The sequence below is a fragment of the Physella acuta genome, unplaced genomic scaffold (assembly GCF_028476545.2).
Source record: "Physella acuta isolate Inbredline_101_S28 unplaced genomic scaffold, ASM2847654v3 ptg002303l, whole genome shotgun sequence".
NCBI classification, from domain to species: domain Eukaryota; kingdom Metazoa; phylum Mollusca; class Gastropoda; family Physidae; genus Physella; species Physella acuta.
Genome location: NW_026733801.1, coordinates 76,621 through 85,754, shown reverse-complemented (window position 1 = coordinate 85,754; position 9,134 = coordinate 76,621).

The window sequence follows — 9,134 nt, the reverse complement described above, 5'->3', positions numbered from 1 at the left end:
CATCAATAATTGTTTCGTTAGTTTTACAAAAACTACTCTTCGTCCTAAACATAGACATGTAGAATCACACGAATACAATAATTAGTGCTTTAATTGTTCTCCTACCTCTCGTACCTACGCGGGGTTTGGTGAGTAGATAATCGTTACACAAAAAAACACATTCGGAGAGTATAAGATTTAATGGTGAGGTTTCCGTCAATTAGGATTTAATTAGAAGATAATGGTTTGCTTTTTGTTTTGCCGTTTGCGTAGTCTGTATTTCAGAAGTCTTTAGTGAAGTCTGTAGTTTGTGGAAGTCTGTTGTTTAGTCTTTAGTTTAGTGATCCGGGATTATTTGTTTAGAGATGAGGTTTCGTAATAAGCTTCCGATTGAAAATCCATTGTTCCGTAGAGTAGGAATTAGAAAACCGCCCGCATAGGATTTGTGTTGTGATTGGAAGGACTTTAGCGTGAGCCACACAGAGCTGAAGACTTGGTTGGGTTGTGAGGGTGACCGGAAAGATGAGCAGACGGAAAAATACGCAACGGAAAACTGCGCACAAAAATGTAGACAAGGGAATTTATTTTCTCTAAATCGATAATTTATAGACGTTAGCTAAGAATGACTACACGTCGTACATTGTAGTATAATAAAACTTTTTGTCTACGAAATGTAACAAAATTGAACTGTGTTGGTACCAATATTCCCTCTAAGGGGAAAAGGCTAGTGTGCTATTTGTATTTTGTGTGCGCGGTGTTCTAAAAGTCTTAGAAGGATATATGTACAAGGATATATGTATTTAACAAAAGGACTGCGCGGCAGGTTCAATACTACTGCGCAGCTGCGCAGCTTAGAGGGAACACTGGTTGGTACAGTTGGTTTGTATTTACACATTTTTCTGTTTGCGCATTTTTCCGTCCCTTTGCGCATTTTCCCACTCGCACAATGTTTCCTTTCGATGCGCAATTTTCCGTTCGCGCATGGTTCCTCGAACAGGTTGTGAGATATGGAAAAACCGAATGTTTGTTTGAGTCTATAGTTGACACTCTGTCTTCTGATGTGGTTGTCTTACTATAAGGAAATTAATATTTGATTGTGTCTACGGGTACCCAGGCTTAATTGGAACTTAGCTCCATAGTAATAGTGAGAAGTGATTAAAGATTAACGAGACAGTAGCAGCATAACGGTCAGACATGACCTATGTTCTCTATTAGTGGGACAGAAGCGAGGCCCCACAATACTTGCAAACATACCGCGCATCAAATGAATGAGACAAGATGTCTAAAGATGAATAAGGCTATAGACGAAATATTGATGCTGATACTTGTTGATGTAACCATAAACTGTACTGGTCTACACTTCAAGCGCGCGAACCGCCGACTGTTTTGAAATGAAGAAAGTAAAAACATCGGACAACATGAGAGACGAAACACTTTAAAGGTCAAAGGTCGGTTGAAACTGAGTGCCCGACGACCAAACGTCATTTATTTATGATATAAGCTAGTTACATATTTATAGATAAATATTTGTATTTATATAGATTGTAGGCCCAGATTTCTGTGAAATTGTCGCTCCCACCCCAGGCCTAGTCGGAGGTGAGGAAGCCCGTCTCCCCTTTAGAAAACAGCAGATCTAATTAATTAAAGCAATCATCTTTACAACAATAACTTAACCATGTGTTGTATATCGAGTGTGGTTGAAGAGTGTTTGGGCACAAGTTAAAGCGGGTGGGGGAGAAAGGGGAGGGAGGGTGGGGGTGTGTGTTAAAGCGGGTGACGATTGCGAGGAGGGTGGGGTAGAATCCGATAGTGCAATGTATTTTAAACCCAGAGCGTCGGGTATTTTCTGTGATGCTAAACCCACCGACTTACCCTGTCGTCGATTAACTATTAAACCCTACCTAGTTAAACTGTTAAACCCTACCTAGTTAAACTGTTAAATCCTACCGGTTAAATTGTTATACCCTCCTTAGTTAAACTGTTAACCCTACCTAGTTAAACTGTTAACCCTACCTAGTTAAACTGTTAAACCCCACCTAGTTAAACCCCAGACTATGAAACTGTTGACGGTCAGCAAACATGAAGAGCTTAGAGCAGACTATAGATGACGTGTTTGGTCAGATTCACGCGACACTGGACGACACAGGCTGGTGTAGTAGAATCTCTAAACCCAACACGGCCGGTAACTCTCCGCGATTTATGGCGGGGTTACAGAAAGGGAGATCATTAAAAAGGGAGACAACTCAAGTTTTAAAAATAAATCTCTCTGTTTACGACTCCGATGTTTATCTGATGTTGCTCGCGGTAGTGAATGTTGTGAGGCGCCCAGGTAACGTAACACCCCCTGTGTCCCACCCGCCCCAGCCCCTCCTCTCATTCAGACCCTAAACTTGACGGCAGTTTCGGACATTATTAAAAGATTTTCTTGAATTTAATGGCGGCTATTTCCGGTTTCGTTCGATGACCGCGCCCCAACATGGCGGATGTGAATAGGAGGATGGATTTGACGTCAAGGTTTAATTATAGGCTCTCGTGATCCCGTCCCCGGGTAAACGGTGGGGATTGTCACGTGAGGGGAGGGGTGGGGGGAGGGTGATGAACGGCCTGGCCGCCTGACACCTGATCAATGGGAAAATATTTTGGGCCGACGCAGATGACCACAGCTCATCTATAAAGCTGTCGTGTGTGCAATCATATCGTAAACAAGTACTCACTCCTTGTGGTGGTGTTGATAGGTGAAACTAAACAGTTTCATTTGGACGTTGGTTCTGATTTTTTACTTTCTCGTATATACGAAGTATAGAGAAAGTCTTGTAATCGTGCAAAAAAAAAATTGAGATTTTTACAAATCTCGACGTTTTACACCTCACTGATACGGAAAAACATAATTTTGCAATCTTGTCCGTATGTCTGTGTGTCTGTCTGTGTGTGTGTGTCTGTCTGTCTGTCCGTGTGTAAACACGATAACTTGAGTACCGTTACAGCTAGGTTGATGAAATTTCATATATAAGTATTTTATCAAAATCGTAGATCCGTATCAACTTTTGAGCGATTTCCGATAACCGGAAGTGGTACTTTTCCTACTTTGAATTTTTCAAAAGCCTATAACTTGAGTACTATTTCAGATAGATAAATAAAATTTCACATGTAAGTAAAAGATCTAATTCTCTACCTTCTGTTAAATTTTGAGTAATTTCCGTTGACTAGAAGTAGTAATTTACGCTACTTCCGATTTCTCAAAAAACTAATGTAAATTTTAAAAGTACTAATAATATTGCGCAATATTATGCGCTTTTTTATTTGGCGTTCACTTGGTGTGCAATTAATTCGTCTACGAGATTTTATTCTATTTTTAAAACTTTAAGTATTTAAAATGGATTAAAAATCACGTCTATAGCCCGAGTTCCCATCCCCTGTTGTTTTATATAAGAATATTCGAGAAAGTTTAGGGGAGTTCACTCCCGGTTTATTACTTTCTCGAATAAGAATATAAAGTATAGAGGAAGTATTGTAATCGTGCACAAAAATGAAAGGAAATTTTCGCAGTGTTACACCTCCCAACTTTATCGTAAACGGAATATTTAAGATGTATTGTAATCGTGAAAAAAGATTTTAAAAATCTCGGGTTTTTTTTACATTTTTCCAGAGCTAGAACTACTTAGTTCTGCAGTCGTGTCCATCTGTCTGTTTGTCTGTAAACACGATAAGTTGAGTACCGTTTTCGTTAGGTGGACGAAATTCGAATTTGTAGTCTTCTCAGTAGCGTACGCAGGGGGGGAGCAGGAGGAGCGGCCGCTCCCCCTCTGGCCATTTTCAGCAAAGTGGCGCCTTTTTGGAAACTTTTTAAACTCAAAGTTTTAAACAATGATATTTGTTAAAAAATTATTTTTTGTCGGCACATCTATGTAAATCACAAGATTTCTTTACATACAGCAATTAAAGCATTATTGTACTAGTCTAGTAGTGTCTACGTTTACAACACGTATTAACAGCTGCATCAGTTTGCCATTCTAAAAATAACCATTACGATGCATTGCAATGTTTAAAAAACCTCTACGGGTAGTACCACTTGGCAAGAGGGGTTTTAAGTTTAAGGCAACTGTATAATGTATTTGCTTACGAATAATTGAATTAGAAAATGTTATACATAAAACTTCACACATAATTACTTTATACATACAGTTTGAATCTTGTGATTAATTTAAAAAAATGCAATACAGAAACAAATACAACTGATGTGGCACCTCTATTTAAATTTACTTATGAGCAAACTGCGTAGTGGTGGGGAAATTTTGACAAGGGCAACAATGTCATCACGATGAAGTAGTAGTATTCTTACAGTTTGGGCGATAGTGATTACGATTACAAATTATATGAAACAGTTACAACCCCCCTCCCCCATGGACCCCTCTGTAAAAAAAATATTGTCATAATACCACTGCTACTTATTTAAATCTATCTGTGTAATATATATTTGTGTAATATATATTTGTGTAATATATATGTATGTTTAGACCAGTCATCTAAAAACTGACGCTATGTTCACTCTGAGTTGGTTATCTCTCACCCCCCTCCTCACCACCACAATTGTGTAGAGCTACATTAATGTCACACCTAGGTATACACTGGGTTGGATAATTGACCTAAATTGACCGGACAGTAAAAAGGTGTGTGAGCAATACAGAGATCTAACCCATACCTATCATTATGTTAAAAAATGATCTTTAAAGAACACAAAGAAGCAGTAGTTAATTAAAAAAAACATATGATCTGAACTAAAAGTCCAACATTTAGTTAAATGTAGGCTGTTATTCCGAATGGTTTTCTGTTATAACGAAAAGCGCGGTTTTATACCAACTCTGATTTTAAAAACTTTCATTATGCTGTAATACTATAGCATTTATGATGACTATCTATTAAATTCTGATTATAGACAAAAACATTTTGTAAACACGAATAGTGTTAAACAATTTCATTATATTCTAAAGTAATTATTTATTTGTTTTGACATTTATTATTAAATGTGTAGATATGTACATATTTATATTAAGAGAGTGATTATTTCCCCTATTTCACTTGTCTTAAATAATTTCCCAGGAATTATTATGTAAGAAATTTTTTTTACAAGAATTACAAAACAGATTGTGTTACGTTCGTTGTTTTTGGTTGTAGTGTGTGTATATTTTTTTTTGTCTAGATTGATACAATGTTTGTTTTGTCGGCCTACATTGTGTGTTTTTTCTTATTTCTTCAGAGTGCTACTTTCAATTTATTTTACATCACAGCGAAGTAATGACATACAGCTAGTAATTATATATATATATATATATATATATATATATATATATATATATATATATATATATATATATATATATTATACAGGTATATAGAACGTGTTAAAAATTCGGCGCCTTTTTTTTGCTCTTTTCGCTCCCCCTACAACGAAAACCTGGATACGCCTCTGAGTCTTCTACCAACTTTTTAACACTGTACGGTAACTGGAAGTGGTACTTACTATAATTCCGGTTTCTGCAAAGCCGATAACTGGAGAATCATTTAAGTAAGTGGCGTAACAGATGAACCGAGTGGATTAAAAGACTTGGGACGAGTGGTGGACCCAGGGGGGGGGGGGGGGGGGGGGAAGGGTACCTACTTTACAAACACGTGACCACGACAACTTGAACAATTTTTCAATTAGATGGACGAAATTTCGTACATCGGTTTAAATTTTTATTTTTATTTTAGGTTAATAATAGGTTTATAAGTACTTTATTTTCCTAAGAATTTGATGATTTTATATCGTTTTGGTGCTCGATTTTTTTTAACGCGATTCTATCAAATCAAAGTGTGTATAATAGAGTGGAAATTAGTGCCGTATAAAGGGGCTTTTTTGCTCTATTTTCGATTTCTCAAATACTTTAAATCTTTGAAAATTGTATATCTTAATTTTATAAAGCACATTCTAAGAAATGTGTTTTCTCCTAAATGAAGCAGCTGTTTTGTCATAAACTTCTAAACTTCTATAGCCCGCTTACACTGAGAGTGCCCCCACCCCACCCGTATATGCGAATATACGCGAAAGTTTAGGGGAGATGAATTGTTTTCATTAGTAGTAGTATTAAAGAATTATTTGGTTATTCCTTCATAGATAACAACAATACCAATGGAAAAAAACTTAACCCTTCACAGACTTTCCACCCCAACTTTATCCAAAGCAGTCTCTATAAGTAAACAAAATACTTTATTTGAAAATCATTACAATACTTCAGGGCATCCTAGCTAAAATATCAGACACACTGTTAACAACTTAATCGCAGTATTTCAGTCTACACATTTATTAAAAGATTACATCAGAATAAGTAGGTTTAATCCAAGTAAGCTTTAAGCGCAGTAACTGCTACAAAAAAAAAGGGGGGGGGGGGGGCTGATCAAAGACTCCCATGTATATCATGATGTCTGACATGATTTGTCTGATGGTGTATCTGTCCGCATGATTTGAATGCTTGACAACAATCAACTATGTTCATGCCAGTATTACAGGTAGGGGTTCTTGCTGGAAAAGTAGTGCTGAAAAAACAATGCCTACTCCTACTTGAGTATAGAATGTGTTAAGCCCTTAGAATCCTCTGATCTTATGCTTGTTTGATTGTAATTTGTAACTTTATTTTCTCTTTTGTTTTTTTAAAAAAATGTCTCAGTTTGTTTTTCTGTTTGCTTTTCCATGTTCGCTTTAGTATTACAGTTTTCATCATCGGCTTGTGAGGACTGATACAGATTTTCAATGGTAATACTTCTATCTTACATGTAGCCTACTTTGATTAGAGAAAGATGGTTTACTTAGCTGGTTTACTTAATGTATTTGTCAGGGTAAATGAAGATATTAAACGTATAAATTGCAATAGGGCTTGTAAGTCTCTTTGCTTCTCTTAATTAAAATTTGAAATCTCGTTAGCCAGGGACAGATGAATTCTCAAACTAAAACTATTGTTAACTAGGTTCTCATTGATAGAAAAAAAATTACTATTTGTTTTTAGGTTCCAATATTTTTTAAAATCAAAATATCATCTTGGCTATATTTTTCTTTAAGTTAGCCTACATGTTGTTGTGTATCATTATCAGTTTTTACGGTTTTTAATAACTTAACAATAGCGTAAGTAACTTTTATTTCTTATTTACCGATTTAATAAACATATTCACATTTGGTTTGAAAAATACTGGCTGGCAAGTATGATAAGAAGAAGATAGTTTACTGTTCACAAGCCTTATTGTCCCAATAACTCAATTTCAAATTCTGAAATAATTATAAAAAGATATAATGTAATAGAATTTAAATGTTACTATGTTGCGTGTAGTCAAACATTAAATTATATTATGTTTAAATATAAAAATTTGATTGAAAATAAATATTATTTTTATTTTGTGTAATAAAAAAATTATTAACTTTTGTATATTTTTTTACTTGCCTTTTAAAGCTTTATTTTATAAACATTGAGAATGTACTTTAAAGTTGTCTCCCCGTATTACAATTTAATGTGTGAATGGCAGAAATTTGTGTAATAGTAATACGAATGAACAATTTTCCCCATATCATATTTAATACTCAGACTTTCAGTCAATACAGTCTAGTAAAACTCATGTAACTTCCACATTAAATTTAAACTTTTCTTTTATCCGTGGTAAATCGTTGAATTGATTTTCAGCCATGCCATGTTTTATTTATTGTTAGATTTAGAAATAAAATAACAATAACATAAGACCGCCTTCATTTAACTCGTAACAGACTCTATATGTGAGTAATGAATTGGATGTATGTTTTAGCGATCAATTGATGTGTGTCAGTGATGAATTGTTGTATGGATGAACATACAGAGAATAGTAAAATATACTAACATTTGATTGGCCGGGCTTAACTATGTGTAAGTAAGGTAAAGTTCCCTTTTCAAACCTGAAGGTCTTTAGGGCAAGTGAAATAGAGTTCACTTGTTTCTGTGCGCTCGGCATATGAAGAGATAGTGTGGTCAGCACTATGCCCAGTGCCTTTACTTTCCCTAACGTGAGTTGGGTGGACTCAGGGACGGTCTACTGACTTGAACCCGGATTCGTTCTCAAGACTTACGGGTTAGTAGTCCAGCTCTCTACCGCTAGACCACTCCGTCCCCTCAACTATGTGTATTTGATTTTTTTAACCTAACGCTAACCCTACCACTAATACTTTATGCACTTGTATAAGGTCAACAGTTTTATCAAAAACATTTATTCCAGCATGTCTGACTAAAGCTTAGCCCAAACCCTAACCACATCTCTAATCATAAACCTAATGCTGACCCTTAACTAACCTTTAACAGCAGCAGCAAACTTACAGATCAATTAAACTGCACAAAACAACTTTAGACATTTTTAAAATAACCACATTTTAAACTACACAAAACAACCATGGGATATATTTTTAAAGAAACACGTTTTAACCATCTTAAACCTTTAAGCAGGTTGATAAACTGGGTGATATTTTCAATTTCCCAACCGTTTAAAGACACTTGACAAAAACAGGGGCGTAGTCAGATATTTAAGCTCAGGGGCGTCGCCGAGACCCCAGTCCCACCAGTGCTGCTGTAGCCAGCTGATGTAGTTGATACAATTAGCTGTTGGTCTCTGTGGACTGTGAGATGTGTAAAACTAATTAGAGCGCGGATTAACGAGCTTTAATGAGAAGTAAATTAACAGAGGGATGACTCGACCATTGATCGCGCGGCGTGCAATTAAGTACCGTGTGGATTTAATAATTAGTTGAGCACTTTTGGCTTGCCGGTAAATTGATTTTTTTAAAGTTTAACTTCTTGAGGAAGAAATATATTGCACATTCAGTCATATATATATATATATATATATATATATATATATATATATATATATATATATATATATATATATATATATATATATATATATATATATATATATATATATATATATATATATATATATATATATATATGTGAAGCTGTAGAAATGACGTTGAAGATATGATGCTGACGGTATCGGGAGATTTAGTCCAATTCTAGGTGATACCTAGCTCAGGCTGTCAAGACTGAATATTAAAGCAGGTAATTCAAGTAAAGTTGGAGTCAATAGCACGCAGTTTATCGCAAGTGGGA